Source organism: Crinia signifera, chromosome 6, assembly GCF_055691185.1.
Source record: "Crinia signifera chromosome 6, ASM5569118v1, whole genome shotgun sequence".
In the NCBI taxonomy this organism is placed as follows: domain Eukaryota; kingdom Metazoa; phylum Chordata; class Amphibia; order Anura; family Myobatrachidae; genus Crinia; species Crinia signifera.
Genome location: NC_139222.1, coordinates 159705699 through 159721982, shown reverse-complemented (window position 1 = coordinate 159721982; position 16284 = coordinate 159705699). Strand labels below are relative to the sequence as shown.

The 16284-nt window shown below is 44.9% G+C and overlaps 1 long non-coding RNA gene across 2 annotated transcripts in view; it reads right to left on the bottom strand.

Annotated features, from left to right (window-relative positions):
* Window positions 1-7304: 7304 nt before the first annotated feature.
* The window catches only part of LOC146008481 (uncharacterized), a 54987-nt gene continuing 46007 nt past the window's right edge, over window positions 7305-16284 (bottom strand). For both annotated transcript variants that reach the window (XR_014444514.1, XR_014444515.1), the window contains one exon: window positions 7305-7531. This is a non-coding gene — a long non-coding RNA (uncharacterized LOC146008481). The remainder of the gene's footprint in view (window positions 7532-16284) is intronic.

The following is a 16284-nucleotide window of genomic DNA, read 5'->3' as shown; positions in this document are numbered from 1 at the left end:
GTTTCATGAACAGATCCGTAGTGTATTGTACGAGTTCCATATTGGAGACCGCCTCGGGTATGCCTCGGATTTTAATATTGTTCCGACGCGATCGGTCCTCCAGGTCGCAGGTTTTTTGTCTCAGGGCCGTAACTTCCACCTGGAGGTCTTCGTGCAGCGAGATTAAATGATTGTGGGATTTGATGACTTCTCCCATTTTATTTTCCAGGTGGTCTGTTCTCTCACCCACTGCATAGATTGCTGGCAAGTTTGTAGAGCAGTTTTGAATTCTGCCGTAATGTCCTGTTTAAATGAGGCTAGTAGTTGTTTCATTGTACCGACCGTGAGCGGTGCCTCATCATCCAGTGTAGCTGCGGTGGTGCGACTTTGTGACACTGAGGTGGGCTTAATGTCAGGCGGCGGTGGTGATGTATCAGTGGTCCTACTCGCCAAAGTCCCCCCTTTTGTCTTCAGGGTGTTTGAAAAAGGCTACTGGAGGCACCCTGGGAGGGTTTTTCTGACGTTTAGTAGGCATGGCGGGCAGGTCTGGAGGTGATTGAGCCGTAATCCAGAGGCTTATATATTGTGAAATCAGGTGGGTATCTGGAGTATTCTCCAGCAGTTTTATGGGGGATGGAGCGATGGAGGGGGTGTAGCAGGTTCAGGCTATCTGCATCTAGTGGGAGCAATTAATAGTTGTTATAGAAAAGGATCCCAATGGCAGTGACAAGTGGGAGTAGGGGGCGGGGTGCTGAGTTTAAGCGCCTCTGTGAAATAGGGAGTCTTGGGCCAGCCAGAGACTCTGGGGAGGGTTATGCTGTCGTTCAGGCAGGCTGCACTTGAGAGGGGAGCTGTATGTGGTGACAGGGGAGATTGCTGATCCTCTGCCACAACCAATATGGCCGCCGCTCCCTGTGGCCCCCTTGTTCTGCCAGATGTGGGTTAGCTCACTGCTGTTGGCCCACTCAGGGGACTTAGTGGGGTTTTCCTGTGTTGGGAGAGGGGGTTTGTGACAGGGAGCAGGGTGGGAGACTGTCTGCAGCGTTTTAGGAAACCAAGATGGCCGCCGTTACCTCTGTGTTGTGCCTGTGCTGGAGCCTGCGGTGTCGTTTCCCATGCAGGTAACTGGTATTGGGGGTCCTGGGAGGAATCCAGCAGCTTCAGGGGGGTCCCGCTGTGTTGGCAGCCCGTTCTGGGCTGAAATCGCGCTGTCCCCAGTTCCGTTTGCCGTGATCGCCGGCCTGGAGCTCACTCGGCGGGTAGCCGGCCAAATCTAGGTCCCGGCTTTCAGCTATGCTAGGCCACAACCTGCGGAGACCTGTAAACAGCGTCTCCCGGCTCCGTGGCTCACACAGCCTGTGCCCCCTCTTTTCACAGGGTTGGTAGAGGGTGGGAACAAGTGGTGTGGGTCGGGTGAGGTGATTAGGGGTCCTTTTTTAAGGCTTTTTAACTGGAGCTGCAGAAATATGCAGCCTTCCGTCTCCCTGGTTAGGCCACGCCCCCAGAACTCTGTCAATTTTTAATATCTGGATCTCTAGTAACTCAGCACATTCATGTAATTCTCTACTATTTTTTGGTGATGCATGATAGAGTGCAAAGAGTTTGTCCATAAAATCCCTAAACCTATTGATACCTGAAACAACTTTAACAGTATCAGAAACTGATAACTCTAACCTATGATTGGCACAATGCCAGATAACGACTGAGGGAAATTCATCTTTAAGCAGTTTCCCTACGCCACTCTTGCGTCCCAACATCACTGCTGCACCATCATATGCCACACTCACTAAACAACTTTTTAAATAAGTTTTAGTCATGCCATAAGAAAGTAGACAATTTAATAAACTGTTAAAAACAGCATTTGCAGTTCCACTTTGCAATTCTATTAAGTCCAAAAAGATGTTTACTGGACAATGCATGTCAATGTTGGCAAGACAAACGCGAATGTAAATGATTAATGTTGATTTTTTACTGAGTGTTGTTGACTCATCAATCATAATCGAGATTTTGTTTTTCGATGCGATTATTTGTTTAACTAAATTTTTTTTTTCATTTCTGCACTGATGTGGTTGACTATGTTTGTACATGCATTTGCCGAATGCAAAATTTTCCCCAATGCAAAATTTTCCCCATTTCAATACCATTGAGTTCTTGTAAATCTATTTCTGATTCAAAATTATGAAAAGACTGGTTTTCTTTGGCTACCTTGTATGCTGTACGAAACACTTTTTCTGTTGTCTTTTTTTCCTGAGCAAGATTTTTTCTAAATACATTGGGAAGTAAATCTTTTTCACCATCTGCTAACAATTTTAATACTGCCTTGTGTCCTGCACTCTCCTTGTGCTCAAACATTTTTTTTCGTAGTGATGTCAATTGTTGGGTATGGCTAGTTCCGTTAAATGTTACTTCACTATTAGCCCACTCTGTTGATACTCTTATACCAATTTTTTTCTCTACAGAGAGACATCCATTTTTGTTGTATGCAGTACACCCTAATTTGTTATTGATTATGGTAAGCCAATCATATTTTTTTTAAAAACATTTCTTTTGGGCTTCTGTCCAACAACTCGGCCCGTCAACATGTGGAGAAGCAGAAGAAGAAGAAGCTAAATTATCACAGTCAGAAGACTGAGACACAATTGTTGAGCTTTGTTTTTCTAAATTATCTGGATCTGGTGTATCTTCCATGACCCGTGCTCTCTTGGCATTCCGACTCTCAAAGAAACTTGTAATTTTTTCATCTTTATTTAGTGTCTATTAATAGGGAATATCTGTGGTAAAATCCAGACCCTATAAGTAAAGCAAAGTTGGCGCCATGTCTTCAACATTTATTCAGCTATTATTGTTTTTGTACTAGAGTACACCTCACACACACACAGACTTAATTTCCCGGGCCCAAACTGTCTAGGGCAAGATTCATTTGCAGTATATGGCCCTATATATCCTGCCAGCAGCCATGAGATTGCACCCAAATTGGGTAATTCAATTGTAGCCCCATTCAGACGTTATAGCTACTGGCTCCTGCCTGCATTTCAGCTTAGCATCCCTTGGGATGGTGAACTGAAATGTGCGAAAAAAGTGAACCCTTTGTGCACCCATACGCCTCCTTTAGCAATCACGTCCAGCACTTCGGTCGGGTTTAGCAGGTTTCAGCAGATAAACCCAACCTCAATGGGCATGAGCAGCATGAAACAGTTACAATTGATTACAGTCTTGAGCTTAGACAATTACATGTGATAAGCTTACCTATAAGTACCTATAGACTTAGGACCCATTATACATATGCCATACAACGTGATGCCCATTATACATATTCCACACACAAAGATGCCCATTATACATATTCCACACACAGAGATGCCCCGTTATACATATTCCACACACAGAGATGCCCATTATACATATGCCCCACTCCGTGATGCCCATTATACATATTCCACACACAGAGATGTCCATTATACATATTCCACACACAGAGATGCCCCGTTATACATATTCCACACACAGAGATGCCCATTATACATAAGGCCCACACAGAAATTCCCATTATACATATGCCACCCACAGAGATGCCCATTATACCTAAGGCCCACACAATGATGCTGCCCATTAAACATAACACTAAGATGCCCATTATACAGCAACAGCAGTGAGAAAAAATAAAATTGCATTACAAATTTGTAGAACTTTCTTTCTCCATACCAGACAATTGCAGCAAGGATCAGAATCCAGTGTAACCGGGCTCACTGCTCAGACAGATGGAGGAAGAAGGGACTACAAAGGTCAGGGCAGGCAGCAGGTGGGGGAGAGTCCTCTGTTAGGCAGGCTGGCAGGTGGGAGAATGCGTCGCAGGTCCGCGGGTGGGAGAGCACACGTCCCTGCCACAAACAGAGATGCCCATTATACATATGCCATACAACGTGATGCCCATTATACATATTCCACACACAGAGATGCCCATTATACATATGCCCCACTCCGTGATGCCCATTATACATATGCCCCACTCCGTGATGCCCATTATACATATGCCCCACTCCGGTGATGCCCATTATACATATGCCCCACTCCGTGATGCCCATTATACATATGCCCCACTCCGTGATGCCCATTATACATATGCCATACAACATGATGCCCATTATACATATTCCACACACAGAGATGCCCATTATACATATGCCCCACTCCGTGATGCCCATTATACATATGCCCCACACAGAGATGCCCATTATACATATGACCCCCTCCGTGATGCCCATTATACATATGCCCCACTCCGTGATGCCCATTATACATATGCCCCACTCCGTGATGCCCATTATACATATGCTATACAACATGATGCCCATTATACCATATGCCCCACACAGAGATGCCCATTATACATATGCCCCACACAGAGATGCCCATTATACATATGCCCTACTCCGTGATGCCCATTATACATATGCCCCACTCTGTGATGCCCATTATACATATTCCACACACAGAGGTGCCCATTATACATATGCCCCACTCCGTGATGCCCATTATACATATTCCACACACAGAGATGCCCATTATACATAAGGCCCACACAGAGATGCCCATTATACAAAAGGCCCACACAGAGATTCCCATTATACATAAGGCCCACACAGAGATGCCCATTATGCATAACACCAAGATGCCCATTATACAACTTTATTTCTGCATACCAGACAATTGCAGATGGAGTAATAGAAAAGCACTTTATAGGTCAGGGCAGGCAGTCTCAGCAGGGGTCTTAGAGTAGCTGTGGACGGTAATGTGCTGCTGACGACTCCGGTTCCCGTCTGGCTGGTACTGCAGTGGGAGATCTCACAGGACCCGGGAGGAAATAGGCTGTGCACGGTGCGCTGGTACTGAGTGTCAGGGCGCCGGGTGTCAGTTAGGCAGGTCCGCGAGCGGGAGAGCACGCGTCCCTGCAGTAGTCACACAGGCAGGGGGGCTGGCGGGCGTGAGGGCGGGAGTCTCGGCGTCCGCGGGAGTTAGGCGCTGCGGGCGGGACTGAGTCACCATGGATGCGCACCATGGTGTGCGTGCATCCATGGTGTCGGAGGGCAGGGGGCGGGTCTCAGGAAGCCGCAGCGCATCCACCAGGCCGCCGTGGGGATGCATACATTTTTGCTGGGCAGCCGGAGCCGGGCATAATTGAACTTCCGGAACACCGTTCCTGCTGGGGACATATTTGAACAGAACTGCAGGAACGGCGTTCCGGTGCGTTCCAGCAGAAAAATACCCCTGCCGATACATAATTTGTATACTATTCGTTTATTACCACTATATATCAAAATTCAATAAAAAAAGATATTTAATTATAAACAGGCCCCTTCTCCCACTACTAAACAGGAATACCAACAAGCTAAAGCTATATTCGAAGGTTTATTTGTAAAATCAGAAACCTGATAACCAATAACGCTAAATTTCATAAATTTGGCAACAAATCAAGCAAGCTACTCTCAAATCTCCTTAAAGGCCATAAATCTCCATCTGTTATCCACCCACTGAAACAGCCCGACTGTACTGTCACCAATACTAATGCAAAGATAGCAGCAACTTTAAATAAGTTTTACAGCTTATTATATTCCTGTACCTTCCAGCGATCAAAATCAAGCTGATGACTTTTGGAAAGACCTACCCACCCCCCAACTCTCACAAACATCAGCTGAACTACTCAGCCGTGAATTCACTCTCAAAGAGGTACAATCCGCTATTGCAAGCTTGAAACCTGGAAAGCCCCTGACCCAGACGGATTCACATCTGATTATTATAAGACACTTGCCCCCAGGAAAGTCCCCACCCTTGTTACAGTGTATAACTCCATTCTAAATACAAACAAAGCCCCCCTTTTTTTAATTCGGCCACAATTAAAATAATCCCAAAACCTGGAAGGGATCTCTCTGACCCCGGATCATACAGAAAGAAATCGCTCCTCAATATCGACTATAAACTACTCACAAAAATAATTGCTGAGAGGCTGAAACACCTCCTACCATCCTTGATCCATCCCGATCAGACGGGGTTTGTGACGGGGAGAACCCCCCCCCCCTCCCCCCAGCTCTTCCCGGACAGGGAAGATCCTCGAACCATTAAATGCAAAATATTTAGGAATACAAATACCTGCTCAAATCTCAAATCTTTATAACTTAAACCAGTGGTTCCCAACCCTGGTCCTCAAGTACCCCCAACAGTGCACGTTTTCCAGATAACCCAGTAGGTGCACTCATTATTCAGGCACATTTTAAAAGATCCACAGGTGGAGCTAATTATAGCACTTGTGATTCTGTGTGGAGACCTGCAAAATGTGCACTGTTGGGGGTACTTGAGGACCAGGGTTGGGAACCGCTGACTTAAACTATACACCGTTGATAAATACCTTGTTCAAATCCATGGACACCTCTCTTGAGGATGGTGGAGGTCAGAAAATCCATGATCCTCCCGAAATTTATGTACTTTATTCAGATGCTACCTATTAAACTGTCAAACAAAGACATTCAGGGTGAGATTTAATAGGATGAGAGATTCAGAAAGTGAAAGATTTGGTAAGAAATCTCCAGTTTTTTTAAAGCGGCAATCACTTACACTGCCAAATCAAACTGGTTTTGTAGTGTAACTGATTGCCGCTTTAAAAAAACTGGAGATTTCTCACCAAATCTCTCACTTTCCAAATCTCTCATCCTATTAAATCTCACCCTCAGAGACTAAACTCTCACATGGCACAGTTCTTGTGGAACAAGAAAAAAGTGAAAATTGCCTTGCACAAATTGCATTTACCCAAATCTATGGGCGGCCTCAATATTCCAGACCTACAACAATATACTAAGTCTTTGCTCTGTTGCTTCTCAGAATCTGCAATTGACTGTGCCATGTTCACACCGTACTCCCCTGGAGCTCTTCTGCACACCCCACGCGCACAAATTCCCCCACCCCCCCCACATTATTAACAACCCCCTTTTTGCTGACACACACACGGCTTGGTGGTCTGTCTCCCGTTCACTTGGATTAGACCCTCAGAACTCCCCCTGGCTGCCCATATGGGGTAATCCCATGTTCACACCTGGGGTCGACAGCTCCATTTTCTATAGGCTTAGACATAAGGGCCTGAGGAAGGTGACACAGGTATTTGACCCTGGAGGAAGAATTTATTCTATTTCTGAACTGCAACAGATCTTCGAGCAGTTCCTTCTTCCTCCTCCAGTTGTGTCATTACGCACTATCGCTCCCTAACCCTCTTAAGAACAAACACATCTATGAACAACTCTCGTCAATACCCTCTGAACGAATATGGAAGGAGATAATGATCAAATGGTCCAGGGACATTCCTTTATTGATTGATCATAATACAATTTTCAAAGACTATCACAAAACACTCAAAATATTAAGATCTTCAGTCCTTCAGGAAGTGCATGTGAATTTTGTTCATAGGGCGTACATCTCAACAGCAATGGAGTCATTTTGTCCCGGAGGAGACGGGGAACTGCTTGAAGTGTAAAACAGGTATAGGTTCCCTTTTCCATAATTTCTTGTCCTGCAGACACACAAAAAAATTCTGGTTCAAAATACTGTACTTTATTAAGATTAACTTTCATATTCAATTAAACTTGGACCCCATACCTCTGTTGTTTGCAAATTTTGAGAACTGGAATATCCAACCAGCAGACTCGCACCTGTTGCCCTTATTCACCTTGACGGTCACCGTGGCTAAGAAGGTGATTCTTAATTCATGGATAACACCTCACATTCCTAATATAGCTGAAGTAGAATCGTTGCTATTAAGGTACATGTACTACGACAGATTTGATGATTTGAGACACTCAGAGATTCCCTCTTCGAGATTTTACCAATTATGGAGTCCATTTATAGATAGCCGCCCCAAAATTCTACGAGAATCCATCTACAGAGCATTGGAAACTCACTCTGACATGTCTTTGTAACAACACATGCTTGTACGCAAAGGAAACAATGATGCTTAACTCCCCACCCCCCACCCCCCCCTTTATACAAAATTTTATCCTAAGTTAATGTTATCTGTTTTGATTACATTTATAGTATAAAAAAAGAAAAAATACGGGACAGGGCGTGGCCTAGCAGGCTTACTGACAGGACGCACTTTCACCAGCTCCAGAGCCCTGCAACCCAATTTGCCTTATAATTACCCCTGTACCCCCCCCCCCTCTCTTGCCACCCCGATCACATACCTCCAAGCCTGTGCCCTGGGCCCAGTGAGAGTGCGCTGCGGAGCCGGGGAGCACTTATAAGTGCTCCCGCAGGTTGGGGCCTAATCACTGAATTGAAGCCGGGGCCTCAATTTTGATGTCCACCTGAAGACGCGGGCTGACGGCGGAAAACGAGACGGACCCCGAAGCATCGGGGAGCGGATAGGTGAGCTCCCACGACAACTCCCTTCCCCCTGACCCGGCGAGCCTTACAGAAGCTCCACATGCCCGCCCGCCACGGTGACTCGCGTGCGCCCCGGAGGCTAGAGTGAAGGAGCATGCGGACGGCTGACATCCGCCGAGCTGACAGGCAGAGAACACTGCCGCTGGGAACACCTGCAGGCTAACCCGACCCGGGGGACCGCTGGACTGCGCCTGTCAGCCTCCCCGTGCTGGACGCCGGAGAGAGTGCTGCGAGGGGGAATATCAGTAAGCCGGCGGCCATCTTGGTGAGATAGCTATAGGCCTCTATCCCTACCACCCGACCCCACAGCCCGCACAGAACACTGCAGCACCAGCGTTCACCCACCCAAACTCTTACCCCCCACTGTGCAGTCTACTCCCACAGCCCCTGCTCTGAATAGGGAGCTGCTGCATAAAACTTTTGACCCTCTCAAGCCCCATCACTGAGAGATAGGAGCGAATAGAGACAGAGGGGGACTCAGATCCAATCCCCGGTGCTCAGATCTTATCCCCGCACCCTCTGGCATCCCCACCTCCTTTCTTAAAGGGGTCCTAGCAGAGCCGCCCTACACAACAAGACGCTACGCTGTCACACATTTGGCCACGACCTACTCCGTCATACAGGGTCACCCGAACCCTGGCAGCATCCCCCCACCGTATCAAACGTCTCACCCTGAACCCCACGACCTAGGGGAGCCCGAAGACGGAGAACCAGACCAAGAGATCACCAGGGGAAATCCAAATCTGTGACATTCTCCCTACTCCTATCACAAGTAAATAAGACGGAAGCCTCTCCCTGAGGGGGCCCCTGACGCCTGTGCCCCTGGCCTATTTCTAATTTAGGTCCAGGATCCCTATACTGATGACCCCTTGAGGAGGTGCCCCCACATCCCTCCAGTGGTAACTCACCAGGCCTTTTATATAGCTCAATTAGGCCCTCCAACAACCCGCTTCATTATTACACTCCTTTCAAGTTCATCACCCATCATGAACAGAGGAAATACTTCCAGCAGGAAAAGAGGAGGAGTCGACATCTGTCAACATTTTGCTAAAAATGACAAATCCTCAACGAACTCTGGCCTCCCCTCTCCTGGCAGCCCACATACAGATAAAGAAGATTCGCTCTCATCAACCCCCTCAACTAAAGACGACATCTTAGCCCTGCGTTCTCTCATAGAGGACCTGAAGGAATCACTTGAAACTAAACTAGACAAGGCTATCTCCACCATTAAATCCGACCTATCAACCCTTTCCGCCAGAACAACCAGACTTGAAACCAAGCAGGACTCCCTACAAAAAAAACCAAAATGAGACACTGAGAGACCTCGACCATGTTTTCCAGGATTTAGCAGACCTACGCTCCAAAAATTAATACCTGGAGAACAGAGAAAGGAGAAACAATCTTAGGGTTCAGAACATCCCTGAAACAGTCCCCCCAATGGAACTAGAACCTTATCTACACAAACTATTTTCGCACATACTGCCAGACCTTGGGCCTCAACAACTGCCACTTGAAGGAGCTCACAGAGCCCTCCGGCCCAAACCACGAGACGGCGATCCCCCCAGAGATGTTTTTTTGCTTTTCCAGCTTCAAAGACAAAGAAAAAGTATTGGCCCCGACGCGGAACAAACCCCATATCTTGTACGACGGCTCTAAACTAATGTTTTTTCAGGACCTAGCTCCTGTCACCATAATTAAAAGACGAGAACTCAAGGACTTAACCAGTGTCTTACGCGCAAAAGGGATCCGCTATCGTTGGGGCTTCCCATTCAAGCTCCTGATCGATTTGAACGGAAAGACTATCGTCATTCGTGACCCCAAAGGAGGGAAAGACTTTCTCACACACTTAGAAGAATCAAGTCCTTCAGCTGATCCTCCTTCAAACGCCTAATCTCGTAACTATATTGATAGTCAATTTAATATACATGTATACCTTCTGAAGTACCTGATTAAGTGCCATACTAACGTTCACTCTGATAAGTAATTTCAAACACCCCCCTCTGAAAGCCTTACTATATCAACGCCCTCTTACATGTTACTATTAAGTTTCCGGAAGATGTTATACCCGTGAACATTAGATTAAGACTATTAATATCGTGCCCCCCTCCCCCTCCTTACCCCCATCAACACATTCATTTGTTTTATTTTTTATTTTAAGTGTCCCCTTTTCCTTTCTCCCCTCAACCTCTTTTTTTTTTTTTTTAACCTTCCTCAAGGCACGCCCTTACTATAGAACTGGTTCAGTAGCTCTTAATAAGATGTTCAAATGATATCTCTATATGTACAAGTTATTTAGTTTAGCCCTCTTAGGGCAATATACTGGTTGATGACCCTATTTTAGAGGCCAAGTTGCATCTCTATATGTTCATATCCCACTGGAGGGATGCTACCCTCCATCTCTGTGTTTACTAGTTTTTCAGTTGTATTCACTACTCAAACATTGTTTTCATTTCAGCAAAATTATTGTTATTTGTACCACCTAACCCCTCTTTGAGGTAGCTTGGTAATTTCCCCAACTGCCTCAATTTGGACCTACAGGTCCCAAACTCTGGGCGTGTTATCCTCCGCTGGTCGTGAGGCCCACTCTCCCAGATCCTCCCTCCCACAAAACCACCTGGAGATTCATTTCTCCTATCCCCCCAACGACGGGTCGAAATCTCTTCTTTCATCTTTCTGCATCTGTCCTCCTCCCTGTCTAACTAAACATGCCCCTTACATTGACCTCCATGAATGTCAAGGGATTAAATACTCCTCAAAAACGCAACACTCTATTCCGCACAGCTCACGATGTCAAAGCCGATATTCTACTTATACAAGAGACCCACTTTAAAAACAACTCTCACCCCTCTCTTAGCTCCAAAGGCTACCCCATGGTCTTCTACTCATCCAGTCAAACCAAACATAATGGCGTAGCTATTATGATAAACAGTAAAGTCCCCTTCACGCTTCATTCAACCCACACTGACTCAGATGGGCGCTACATTATCCTTACGGGAATGATAGCCCACCTATAATGTACGATTGGGAATATATATGCCCCTAACACAGGTCAATCCTCCTTTTTTAAAGCTTTCTTCTCAGAACTAGAGAAGAAACGAAAAGGATGTCTTATTCTAGGGGGGGACTTCAATGCTATTTTAGACATTTCACTAGACAAATCTCGCCCTTCAACAAGCTCACAGACTAATTCTACCTCTCGCTCTCTGAACAAATACATAAAAGAATCTGGATTATTTGACGTCTAGAGAGCACACAACCCCACTTCTAGAGATTATACATTTTTCTCAATACCACATCAGTCCTACTCCCGTATAGACATGTTCTTCTGCTGCCCCTCGGTAGCCCCTCATATCCTAAAGTCCTCTATAACCCCCAACTCATGGTCCGATCACTCATTCCTTACTGCTACATTTGATTTTCTAGATACTCCCACCTCCCACCCATCTTGGCGTCTAAACGAGACCCTACTCAAAATCCCTCAATTCCAAGAAAAAATACTCGCAGCCATCACGGATTACTTCTCCCTTAATACCAATGGTTCCCCCTGTACTCCCTTGGTATGGGAAGCACACAAAGCCGTTATCAGAGGCCAAATCATAAGCTATGCATCTTTTAGAAATAAGGAACAAAAAGCTAAATTAAACTCTCTTACTGCCGAGGTTAGTAGTCTAGAAGCTCAACACAAAAGGCACCCCACGGACATAGTCTATAAACAACTCACTGCAGCTAAAGCGTCTCTCAATGCCTTACTAGCTGAGAAGACAGAGAGGGCCCTGCGTAGGCTTCAGCAAAAATTTTACGAGAAAAGCAATAAAGCGGACTCTATGTTAGCCAATAGACTAAAGGCCCGGAAGGCCCTGATGGCTATACCTGCTATAAAAGACACAACAAACACGCCACAATATAACCCTACCAAGATTAACTCTCTCTTTAAAACGTACTACGAGCAGCAATACAACCTCAAAAACCACTCAGATATGATCCAACTGCACCCTGACTCAGTCCCGGATTACCTATCCTCGTGTAACCTCCTGAGCATAGATGTAGAAACCTCTGCAAACCTAAGTAGAGCCATCACTGACGAGGAAGTTATATCTGCGCTTAAAACACAAAAATCATCAAAGGCCCCTGGCCCAGATGGCTATCCAATCTCATATTATAAAATATTTCAGACCCAACTAATTCCTCATTTAACCTCGATGTTTAATCAAATACTGGAGGGAGCCCAGTTTCATCCAGCTACTACAACTGCCACTATCACGGTCATCCCCAAACCTAATAAAGATCCCCAGCTTGTCACTAACTACCGCCCCATCTCATTGCTTAATGCGGACCTAAAGATATTTGCCAAAGTCTTGGCCAACCGTCTAAACCCACTTCTCCCATCATTAGTCCACCCCGACCAAGTAGGCTTTGTTCCATCAAGACAAGCCTTAGACAATACTAGAAGAACCATTGACGTCATCCACTATATTAACACCACTAAGACTCGCTCATTAGTCCTGGCCCTAGACGCCGAAAAGGCCTTCGACAGAATTTCCTGGCCTTTTATGACCAAAACTCTTCAACAATTCGGACTCCAAGGCAAATTCCTTACAGCCATACAAGCACTATACCACTGCCCCTCAGCTTCGGTTCTGGCGGGGGGACTACTCTCCTCCCCTTTTAAGATTACAATGGGAACTAGGCAGGGATGTCCCCTCTCGCCCCTCATATTTGCGTTAACAATTGAACCTCTAGCTTGCCGCATCAGATCCAACCCAGATATCGCAGGAATCCGCATCAAAGATACTCAATACTCCCTCTCCTTATTCGTGGACGACATTCTCCTCACACTTACCAACCCTTTAATCTCACTCCCGAACCTGTTCCAAGAACTCACAACATTTGGAAACCTCTCAGGGTATAAAATTAATAATTCAAAATCGGAAGCCCTCCCACTACATATCACAGACCACTCTAAAAAACTTCTTCAGACTAACTTTAATTTTAATTGGAGAAAACGCTCCATCAAATACCTATGGATTCAGCTAACTAAATCTTACAGCTCCCTTTATCAAGCCAACTATCCCCCTCTTATAAGATCAATCCATAAAGACTTACAAAATTGGCAAACACATTTCCTCTCATGGACTGGCCACATTGCCGCTGTGAAAATGAATACACTCCCCAAATTACTGTATCTTTTCCAAACCCTTCCAATCCCAATCCCATCGTCCACACTTACTGCCCTACAATCCGCTCTTTGTAAATTTATATGGAACAATAAGAAACCCAGAATTCGCAGAGACATCTTATCTAAACGATCCCTAAATGGCGGCCTTGGCCTCCCCATACTTCAGCGTTATCTAGATGCCACTCGGCTAAGCCAGCTTATAGCATGGCACTCTCCCCTAAGAGTAAAAGGTGGGTGGATCTGGAAAGTGACTTAGTGGGGATCCCTTCCATCTCATATCTCCCCTGGCTACCGCGTAAGAGCCACCCACAATTCTCCTTTGAATCTCCTCCAGTAGATTTGACGCTAAAGTCCTGGGAGAAACTCAGTAAAAAATTCAAACTCAAATCATCCCTTTCACCTCTAACCCCTCTGTGGTATAACCCATCGTTCCCTCCGAGACTCAACCCCTCGATGGCCTCTCCCTGGATACGAGCGGGCATAACTAGAATTCACCATATACAGGGGGACTTTGCCCCCAAAACGTTTGACGAACTGCAACAAAAATATAATATCTTGAACATCTTAAACTACCAATATCTGCAACTCCGACACTTCACAGCTTCATATCAACCCACACAACCAAGACAGGCTCCTTCCCAACTGGAAAGAATCTGCATGTATAGACCAACTGACAGGGGATCTATCTCACAACTTTATCACTCTATCCTAATAACAGACACTCCTACTTCAGATAATCACGAATGTGAGTGGGAAAAAGATCTGGGCCGACATCTTGAGGAGGAGGAATGGGAATCAATTCGAATAGCTATCTCAAAATGTTCAATCAGCGCATCAATAAAAGAAAACTCATACAAGGTATATTCCAGGTGGTACCTAGTCCCAACTCGCCTTCACCGCATCTATCCCAATTCACCAGACCAATGCTGGAGAAACTGCGGACAGAAGGGGACATTCTACCACATCTGGTGGTCCTGCCCAATTATAGCACATTTCTGGAAGATGGTTCTCGCCCTCCTCTCTCAACTGGTTGTCCCACCCACCCCCATCGAACCCATTCACTTACTCTTATGTGCCCCAATTGACCATCTCCCAAAGGAATCAAATAAGCTGATCCTACACACGGCCTGTGCAGCTAAGCATCAAATAGCCAGCAATTGGAAAAACCCAAATGCCCCTAGTCGACAAGAACTGTGAGTTCATAGACTGTGGTTCATAGCCAAAATAGAATATATCACAAGTTTACAAAATAACACTATTAGTAAATTCCACTCTGTCTGGCTCCCATGGTATACATATCACAACACCCCCCTCCCGGGTCAATCGTAACACTCCCCTCCACATGCACAAAACCTATCTCCTCAGATCTAACTTATTTCTTACTATCCTCGACTCTTCCTATAACTTCTTTCTCCCCGTCGTTGGGTCCCCCCTTCCCTCCCCCCCCCCCCCCATACATCCCTTTAAACTCCACAGCTTACTCCCGCACCTACTCCCAGAAGCCAAGTGATAGTGATGATCCAACAATATAAGCCCACATCGAGCTAAGTTATATAACTCTCCAGCCACTACCCTATCTAAGGAGATGTTAGAGATCACCACCCAACAGCACCAAAGATCTCACCTCACTTTTGAATCATCACCAAAGTCATGTTTTATTATGTCTGATCTACTCTGCTCATCGCAGTGACTTGTTATACTCAGTACTACAACTGCTTGCACAACTATATGCCTGTTTTGCTAACTATGTTATGTAATCACATTCATGCAATAAAATTTACGATTTAAAAAAAAAAAGAAAAAATACAGGTTTGATACCAATTTAGTAATACGGTTACATATGTTCAGTTGGCGGATTTGATGATACATGTAAAATTCCATTTATATGAAACTCTTACAGCAGGTTAATAATCTCAATTGTATTGGATTTTGGTCCCTGTAATCACGCGCCTTTACTGTTCATCTTTTTTATTGTCTGGTGTCTCCCTGAAATAAACATATTTGAAAAAAAAAAGAAACTCAAAATCCTGTGGTATAAAATATCATTTTTTAATTACCTAATATGTGTTGCAGATTCAGCTATTTATATCTTTTATATTTTATTGTCATTAACAGTTTTCTAAAACTTTCTTTTTTAAAGAGACAAATCATCATTAAAGCTTGATGTTATGGCCAATCTCAATGTGGGTTTTGAAGTTGTAAACCAATGCATTTCTGCAAAATCTGACATGATTTCAGTCAACATGACTCTGCAGCTTTCAGCGTAAGTATGCCTCGGAAAACAGGTCCCTATTATCTTTTGTATTTGGTCAGGTCTCTTCTTTGAGAATAAAAAAATTGTCTTTTGCGATCCACTTTTCTTTTTAAATGATGTGTGTGTGTGAGAGAGAATATATATATATATATATATATATATATATATATATATATATATATATATATATATATATATATATATATATATATATATATATATATACGTTCACTGCCACATCAGACAGTCACAGCCGCACGTCGGTATCAAAGAAGAATAAATAGCAAGCTCAGCTATACTGCAACGTTTCAAAATTTATTCATCATCAGGCATAAAAATTACATACATTGCTCACCTTATCTCCCACGTGCACGCACCAATCCGGTTTGCCGGAAGCAGACCGCCCCCCATGAGCGTATCACTTCCGGGCTGGTTGTCCGGGTGACGTGTA